This window comes from Gorilla gorilla, chromosome 1 (assembly GCF_029281585.2).
Source record: "Gorilla gorilla gorilla isolate KB3781 chromosome 1, NHGRI_mGorGor1-v2.1_pri, whole genome shotgun sequence".
Classification (NCBI taxonomy): domain Eukaryota; kingdom Metazoa; phylum Chordata; class Mammalia; order Primates; family Hominidae; genus Gorilla; species Gorilla gorilla.
The window spans coordinates 74,608,698-74,617,467 of record NC_073224.2 but is presented as its reverse complement, the minus strand read 5'-3'; the positions used below and the strand labels follow the sequence as shown (position 1 = coordinate 74,617,467).

At 41.1% G+C, this 8,770-nt stretch overlaps 1 pseudogene; it reads right to left on the bottom strand.

Annotated features, from left to right (window-relative positions):
- Positions 1-3,437: 3,437 nt before the first annotated feature.
- On the bottom strand, positions 3,438-3,849 carry LOC101128984 (protein yippee-like 5; annotated as a pseudogene).
- Between the last annotated feature and the right edge of the window lie 4,921 nt (positions 3,850-8,770).

Sequence of the window (8,770 nt, the reverse complement as noted above, 5' to 3'; positions counted from 1 at the left end):
CCAGTATTTGGCTTACTTTTTTATTTTCTTAATGATGTCTTTCAAAGGGAAGAAATTTTTAATTTTGATGAAATCCAATGTATCAATTTTTAACTTTTTATGCTTTATGCTTTTTGAGTCTAATAAATTTTTGACTATCTTCAAATGGCAGGAATTTGGATGTAGGTTCTTTTCTAAAAGTTCTACAATTTCAACTTTAAAATTTACTTCCTTGAACTTTTTAACGTGAGTTGAGATGCTTTGTATGAAGCCAGAGGCTTTGTTTCAGAGAATCTTTTCAGGCAGTCTTATAACTCCATTAACTCCGTCTCTGGGTGATGGACACTAAAGCAATCACTTCAGCACTTTGGGAGGCCGAGGCAGGCAGATCACCTGAGGTCAGGAGTTTGAGACCAGTCTGGCCAACATGGTGAAACACCGTCTCTACCAAAAATAGAAAAATTAGCTGGGCGCGGTAGTGTGCGTCTGTAATCCAAGCTACTTGGGAGGCTGAGGCAGGAGAATCGCTTGAGCCCAGGAGGTGGAGGTTTCAGTGAGCCGAGATTGCACCACTGCACTCCAGCCTGAGTGACAGAGCAAGATTCCGTGTCAAAAAAAAAAGAAAAAAATATGAAAATATGCTTTTTTGCCCGTTACTCTTTCTGACTACTGAAACATAAAGTAGCATTTACTGCATTGTGATGCTCTGCCAGACAAACTTTCCTCATCTATAAAACTCGGTTCATTTCATAGATGAGAAAGCTGAGATTCATGGAGTTTAATTACCTGCTATAGATTATACAAGTACAATCAGTCCAGAATTTAAGTTCCTGTCTCATGGATATACTTTGAACTTTCTCATCTGATGGTATGACTTCTTACTCTTGAAATATATTACCCTTTTTTTCTATGAAAATTGTTATTTCTCTAAAGTCAAAATGCATTAACCATATTAAATATGGGCTCTTTCTTCTCAAGCGCCTGTCAGATTATGAAGGGAACAATCCAATGCTCCTCTTTTCTTTCCTTAGGGGCAGAGGTTTTTGGCACCGTTTGTATCTCCAGTGTCCGGATTCACTTCTGTGAAGAGCAAAGGCAATTGATGGATCAATGCTTGGAGCAAAATGCAGAGAATCACTTCTTTGGAAGTGATTAGCATCTGACATTCTAAAAATGGATGAGCAGAGGGATTAGCCTTTATGCAATTGGGACCCTGAAAAGCAAGTATTAGGTTGGTGCAAAAGTAATTGTAGTTTTACCATTAATTTCGATGGCAAAACTGCAAATGCTTTTGCACCAACCTATATATACATGAGCATACATAGACATTGAGGAATGTATATCACTACACAAAGCCACCAACAGCCATGTTTGTTGGAGGAAGGATTGCTGAGGATCTTTTCTGTGTCCTCTTGGGAGATACAGGAGTGGTAGAAACAGGCCCCTACATGGTGAACACACTTAACAGGTGGCATTCTGACCCTCTCACTGCCCTACTGTGGCTTTCAGGCTAATTTATTAATTCTCAGTGCCTCAATTTTCTATTTTAGTGACAGAAACAGTATTGTTTATGTGCTAAACTGACTCCCTATTTACTAGCCCCGTGATTTTGAACAATTTGCTTTATTTCTCTGTGTCTCATTTTCTCATCTGTAAAATGTAGCTGCCATGACACTGATCCAACATGGTTATGATAAGGATTTAATGAACTAAGATGGGTAAAGCTTATGAATGCTGCCTGGTATATAGCAAGGGCTCAATAAATATCTTCAGTTATAGGACAATTGTACATACATACATACATATATATATACACACATATAGATATGTGTGTGTGTGTACCTATATATTTTTCTCAAATGTGACAGAACTGCTTGGTTGTCCTTTTCCATGTAACAAACATAGTAATATAAATAAAGTAATAGTTGGGAAAAAACAATCTTACAATAGTCCCATAAAGTACTGAGCCACAGAGAAGTTAAATATAATGCCCATGTTTATAGAATTCGGAATGATTACACAGATTACACAATACTTCTTTATTTTCCTGTCCAGATCTGATAGCTTTAGGTGAAGTGGGGAGAATGAGTCATAACTGGCAGGTATCGGAGCGGGGCTAATATCTCTGGCTGCTTTGCCTTAAACACATGATTTATTCCACCCAGCAGTGGCTGAGCTGAGCCTTGAAAACAAGTTTGCCTGGTTATATCCATGCTTACTCTGCTGCTCAGCCTTCTTAGTGCCACATACGGTCAGGAACCCTCCCTCAACAGTGAGATGTTTGTGGGTTTGCTGGTTGACACTGGAAAGGAGAGTGTGGTGACAAAATGAGCTAAGGTGAGAGCAGGGTGTTTCAAAAGCAAATACTGCCTTCTTTACAAGCTTGCCAACTCTCAGAGGAAAGACTGTGATTCTGTCTTTGTGGACCATGGAAGTTCCCTGCACTTTGTCTATTACAGGACTGTCTTGTCTTACTTATCTGAATGCCCCTAGTGCCTAGCCCAGAGCCTGGTGAATGGTCAGTGTTCCATAACTATTGAATGGCACTGGATACCAACCATCTTAGCCCTGGAAAGAGCTTGAGTGATCTAAGTTGGAGGGAAGCTCAGAAATAATAACACCTGAACTCCTGCTGGATACAGGAATCTCCTTGCATTATAAATCAAAGAGTGTAGTGGTTTAGAGCATAGGATCTGGAAACAGACTTTCCTGGGTTTAAGTCTCAGCTCCATCATCCCAAATCCTGTAAATATGGGCAGTTTATTTAACTTCTCTGTGCCTCAATACTTTATAGGGATATTGTAAGATTTTTTTCCCAACTATTATTTTATTTATATGACTATGCTTGTTACAAAGAAAAAGACAACAAAGCAGTTCTGCCCCATTTCACAAAAAGTTTCCAATCAACACCAATTACATGGTGATAAATAACTGGAATGGTGACACCTTTGGGTCAAGACTGGCAAGGAAAATGCTATGGTTCATCTCCAACAAGAATATGGCACATTGGCCGGCACAGGTAATGCCAAAACTGAGTCCTTAGTGCTTGGCCCAGATTTGGATTTCTTCTCTGAAGGTAGCAAATCAGGTAAAATAATTGGGTGTTTAAAAAATAAGTTTAAAATGAAGCTCAAGTTAAAAACCCATGCTCTTGACATATTTCCTTTCAAATTTTATATAAAACACACTTTTCCACTCTAATAGCCCAGATTTTTTCTTTACACAGCCCATCACAGAGTTGCAGACAGACTCTTCTGCCTTAAGATGTAAACATAGGGAAAAATTGATGACATCTGCATAATACTCTTTCCACACTCTGCTATTACATGGAAAATACAAATTTTTTTTTAAAAAAAGAAAGAAAGGTTCCATCTTAGATTCTCACAACCTCTTGTTCCACAGTTTATGAACCTGACTCTGATACTAAGTTGGCAGTGTGTGTAAGCAGGTTTTTGTTTTCAGTGAAGGAAACCTGGAAAAAGATGGATTGAGCTCATTTTCTTCCAAGAGTTATTGAATGGTACATGCTCCTCAAAGCCCTCATTCTCTCCAACTAGAGCACATTTCGGAATCACACAGCCTTCCTTATAATGCTGTCTTCAGTGGCAAACTCACAGATCCATCCCAGTTGGCCGTTGCGGTTTTTGTAGCTCACACCTTGAACCATGTGGCAGCCAGTGAGCATGATCCGATCTTGAGCTTCACCATACTGTAGGTTAACTACTTTGTGACAAAGAAACTCCCTGCTAGTGGTGCCTGTGCACCTAGTAGAGATGAGCTGAGTTCTGAGCCATTGGTCAGGATTATATCACAGTTTGCATGAGAAAACAAATGGGTACTGCCAATATAATCAAGGAAAATTCTGCCCATTTTTGGAGCTGAAATTTTAAAAACCTGCATAGGTGAGTAGAATAAAGGGGTTGCAAGAACACACCAACCCTCCCTACAGCAAGTGAAAGGTAGGACGCAACCCACAGTGGACATCACTGGGCTGGCCTGGGCTTCCCCTGATGCTGGGTTGTGATACTGTAAGATTTTAGTAAGATAATATATTTAGCTTATTTAAAACAATGCCTGGTACATAGGAAGTGCTCAATAAATGCTGACCTCCTCCTCTTCCTCTTTCTTCTTCCTCCTCTTTCTTTTTCTTCCTTTTCTTTTCTCCTCCTCATCACTCCCTTCCTCTTCTTCTTCATCTGGCTTCTCCTTGGAAATCCTCAATGACAGAGATACACTGAGGCAAACCTACCTTCTCTTTATTTCCATTCATTGATGTCCAACCTGTCTTCCCATGAAGGCTTTCAGACAGCCAAAGATAGCTATTAGTATGTCCAGAACCTTCTGTAAAGTCACACATCTACACTTCTCTCTAATCATGTTTTCTCATTCCATGTGATATCCAGATTTTTTTCCATTTGTTTAAAGCCTTTTCATTGCCTATGGGTGATGCCTTAGTTGCACACGATCCTAATGCAGTTAGTTCAGGAAGAAGGAAGTGTGGGCTTTTTTCTTCTCCAACATAGGCATGATTCCAACTCAAACATAGTTTCTTGGGTCTCTTTGAAGAGGTAGAGGTTATGAACACGGTATCTACCTAGCTGTTATCACTCATTATACCCACCCCAGACACACATGCACATTCACCCTGCATCTCTGCTCTTTTACTAGGGTTGAGGTGTGAGCTTCTGTATGACATAACTCCTCCTTCCCCCATGATGGCTGCTGTGACACTCTGAGAGGGGACCAAATGGGTGCTGGCCATTCTGCGTTTCTTTTAGTGCCACAAAAAACCTCTTCAATACTTGAAGCAGAGTAACAGCTGTGAACCAGCAGAGTGATCCAGAAATCCCCCAAGTCCTACATAGCAGCCAGTGATCCCAGGGAGACCTGGCTTGACTTAGCAGGAGGGCTCCGCGGCAGAGAGTGAGTGATGCCCATTCTGAACCTGCAGTTTTAAGTCTCTGTTCCCCTGGTGCTTGGGTACTTGATGTTTACAGCTTCTCTTCTGAGCTGCGCCATTCCTCCCATCTTGCCTCCCTGTTGTGCTCCACCCGTTGCTGATTCCTGCTTGTCTTGCCAACGTCAGCTCTCCCCAAACCTTAAAACACCTATGCTCAACAGTCTGCTTTTCTTTGTATATTTTAGGCTCTAGTACCTGATTCCCCTTCAGGCATTAAGCTCCTTCAATAATAACTAACAATTCTGGAGCAAGAATTGTCAGTGAAAAAAAATTAACATTTACTGAGCATTTACTATTTGCTAGACTAAGTGATTTACATGCAACATGTCATCTAAACCTCACAAAGACCCTCTCATATAAGGTAGCTCATGTTATTGGCTATTTGTTATATGTTAATATATGTTACATGTGCTTATATATGTATGTGTGTGTGTGTGTGTGTGTATATATATATATATATGTTATATGTTATTGGTTACAAGAAAAGAAAATGGGGGCCAGGCATGGTGGCTCACGCCTGTAATCTGAGCACTTTGAGAGGCCAACGTGGGTGGATTGCTTGAGCCCAGGAGTTCAAGACCAGCCTGGCCAACATGATGAAACCCCCATCTCTACAAAAAATACAAAACCTAGCTGGGGGTGGTGGCATGCACCTGTAGTCCCAGCTACTCAGGAGGGCTGATGTGGGAGGATCACTTGAGCCCAGGAGGTGGAGGTTGCAGTGAGCTGAGATCACATCACTGCACTCCAAATCCTGTCTCAAAAAAAAAAAAAAAAAAAGAAAGAAAGAAAAGAAAAGAAAATGGGGCTTGAGAGGTCAGATATCTTGTATGAGGTCAACCAGCTGGTAGTGGTAGAACTGAGGTGGGTACCCAGTATCTCTGAGTCCAAACTGTAATGCTTCTCCAAACAGGAATCCTCCAGTAATTAACAATAATTCCCTCCCATGGGGCATCTTGGGATTCCAACAGGAAAGAAGAACCACTGTCAGTTATGAAACAAGGGATTTATTATAAAATTTAGACCTTACATAATTATGGAAGAAGCAGAGAAAGTGAAGGTGCCACTGGAGAGTTGAAAGATCAGAGCAAGAGTAAGTAACAGTCATGCATGTCCTACTGCAGAAGTGAAACTGCAAAGGCAAGCTCATGGGAAGCCCATGAGAAACTGCCTCCACTGCCAATATATGGTGATAGGCCCGGACTCTCAGACCACTGTTGATCAGTGGGGTCAGGTAGGAAGATAGGTAGAATGTAGAGCAGATGACAGCAAGGACAAACTGGAATCTGCCAGCACCTCTGCATCTGTCATCATGTCTAATCACAATGACTTTCAGAGGTAATCATGCTGCTTCACTTTAATCTTTCAAATCTCATGCACATTTCTTTTTTGACAACTCCAATCAAGAACCATATTGGTGGGGGGAACTCTGGGAAATATACTTCCAGGTTAATCAAGTTGACATATGCAAACCATCCTGCCTTAGTCTGTGTTGTGCTTTCATAAAAGAATACCTGAGACTAAGTAATGTATAAAGATTAAAAATGTATTGGCTTATGGTTCTGGAAGCTGGGAAGTCCAAGATGGAAAGGCTGGCATTTGGCAAGGGTCTTCTTGCTAAGTCATCTCATAGTGGAAGGGCACAGGGGGCTGGGGACCAGGGACCAAACTCACCCTTTTAGAATGAACTCAATCCTGTGGGTTTGTATTAATCAATTCATGAGGGTGGAGCCCTCATGGCCTAATCACCTCTCACTAGACCTCACCTCTCAACACAGTTGCAATGGAGATTAAGTTACCAGCACATGGTTTTTTGGCAGGCACATTTAAACCTTAAATGTGCAAACTTCTTCCCATGTATTATCCTCAAAAGCAGCAGGGCATGTAATCTACTGGAGATTCCATGCATTATCTATGATTCTTAGGGTAAAATAATGCTTATAAAATCTAAGTATTTATTGGTTCACTTGTAATTCAATAACTTAGTATGTGGCTGTTATTCATTTACTTTCTTTTTCCTATTTCAGAAGATCAGAGGAGGGCTTACCATTTTAGTGCTGACCATTAGTTTAAATAAAAAAGAAGTTAATTTTAAAAAATTCATTACAGACAGACAAGATGATAAATTTTTCCAGCATCAATGCATAGATAACAATTAATGCTTGACATAGATTCTATTTAAAACAAAATAATGTTTTAAAAAATTCTTCAGTAGTGGTATGCTAAGGATTCCAGCAAAGCCAAACAGCCTTCAGGCATAGGATGAATCATCTAATTTGTTTGTCAAGGCTCATTCAGCTGGAAAGGGCTGTACTTTCATGCAGGGAGAATTTCTAATGGCAGCTTTCTGGTAGCAGGCATCACACCACCGGAATGATATTAGCAGCTCACCACCAAAACCAGTGGGCAAACTCCTTTACAGCTGATTTATGGGTATATTAGTCAGCTCTGGCTGTCATAACAAAATATCACATACTGGATGGCTTCATAGAAATGTTTTCCCCTTAGTTCTGGAGGCTGAAAGTACAAGACTGGGGTCCCAGCATGATCAGGTTCTGACGAGGTCTCTCTTTCTTGCTTGCATATGGCTGCCTTCTTGCTGTGTCCTCCCATGATGGAGAGAGAGAGGTTGGGGTGGGGAGGAGAGAGTGCATGAGCTCTGGTATCTCTTCCTCTTCTTACCAGTGCACTAATCCCAACCCATCATGAAGACCTACCCTCGTGACCTCATCTAAACTTAATTATCTCCCATACCATCACAATGAGCACTGGAGTTAGAGCTCCTACATCTGAATTTGGTGGTGGGACACAATTCAGTCCATAGCAACAGGCATTTCAGACGGACCTGGAACCTTGAAGTTCTCAGGTTTCCTGCCAGCCTGACTGGACCCACAGTCTTTACACTGAACCCATTCTCTTCTGCCTTGGCTCAACATTCATCTCTTATAATGTCACCAGGCTAAGAAATTCTCTTTCAGCCAAGAGTCTGATTTTTTTTTTTCAACATGAAAATCCCCATGGATATTTAGAGGGAAAAAAAGCAGCCTTCCATGAGTGTATGGCATAAGGCAGAAGGAGGCAGGTGCCCTGAGATGAGCAGATCTGTCCTCCACCTAGGAACACCATTCAATCACTCATTATACAATTATTTTGAGCATCTTCTCTGTACTAAGCACTGTGCTAGATGATGTGTGTGCTATGGGGAATAACATAGATGACTCATATCTTGATGCAATGGACTGAATGTTCATGTCCCCCAAAATTCATATGTTGAAATCCTAATCCCCAATATTATGGTATTAGGAGGAGGGGTCTTTGGGAAGTGACTAGGTCATGAGAGTAGAGCCCTCATGAATGGGATTAGTACCTTATAAAAGACAACCCAGAGACTCTCTTACTCTCCTTCCAACAGGAGAAGATACAGTGAAAAGATGGAAAGTGTGCAACCTGGAAGAGAACCCTTGCCAGAACCTGACCATGACCACGCCAGCACCCTGATCTCAGACTTTTCAGCCTTCACAACTGTGGGAAATAAGTTTCTGCTGTTTATAAGCCACCTAGTCTATGGTACATTTGTTAGAGCTGTGCAAACTGACTAAGACACTGCACAATGCCAATTTCAGATACTCTGTCACATTTTCCAGGCTAATAAATTCTTGTCTGTTAGAATTTTGTCTGCCATTGTGACTTTGGAGAAGAGAGTGGCATATTTATTTCTCTATATTTTCTCCTTTCACATTCTCTCATCCTCATCCTACTATAGGCCTCTGTGGCTTCATCTAAGTAAATTAGAGAGCAGGGACCTATGCTTTATCACCAGTTCCCTAAAAC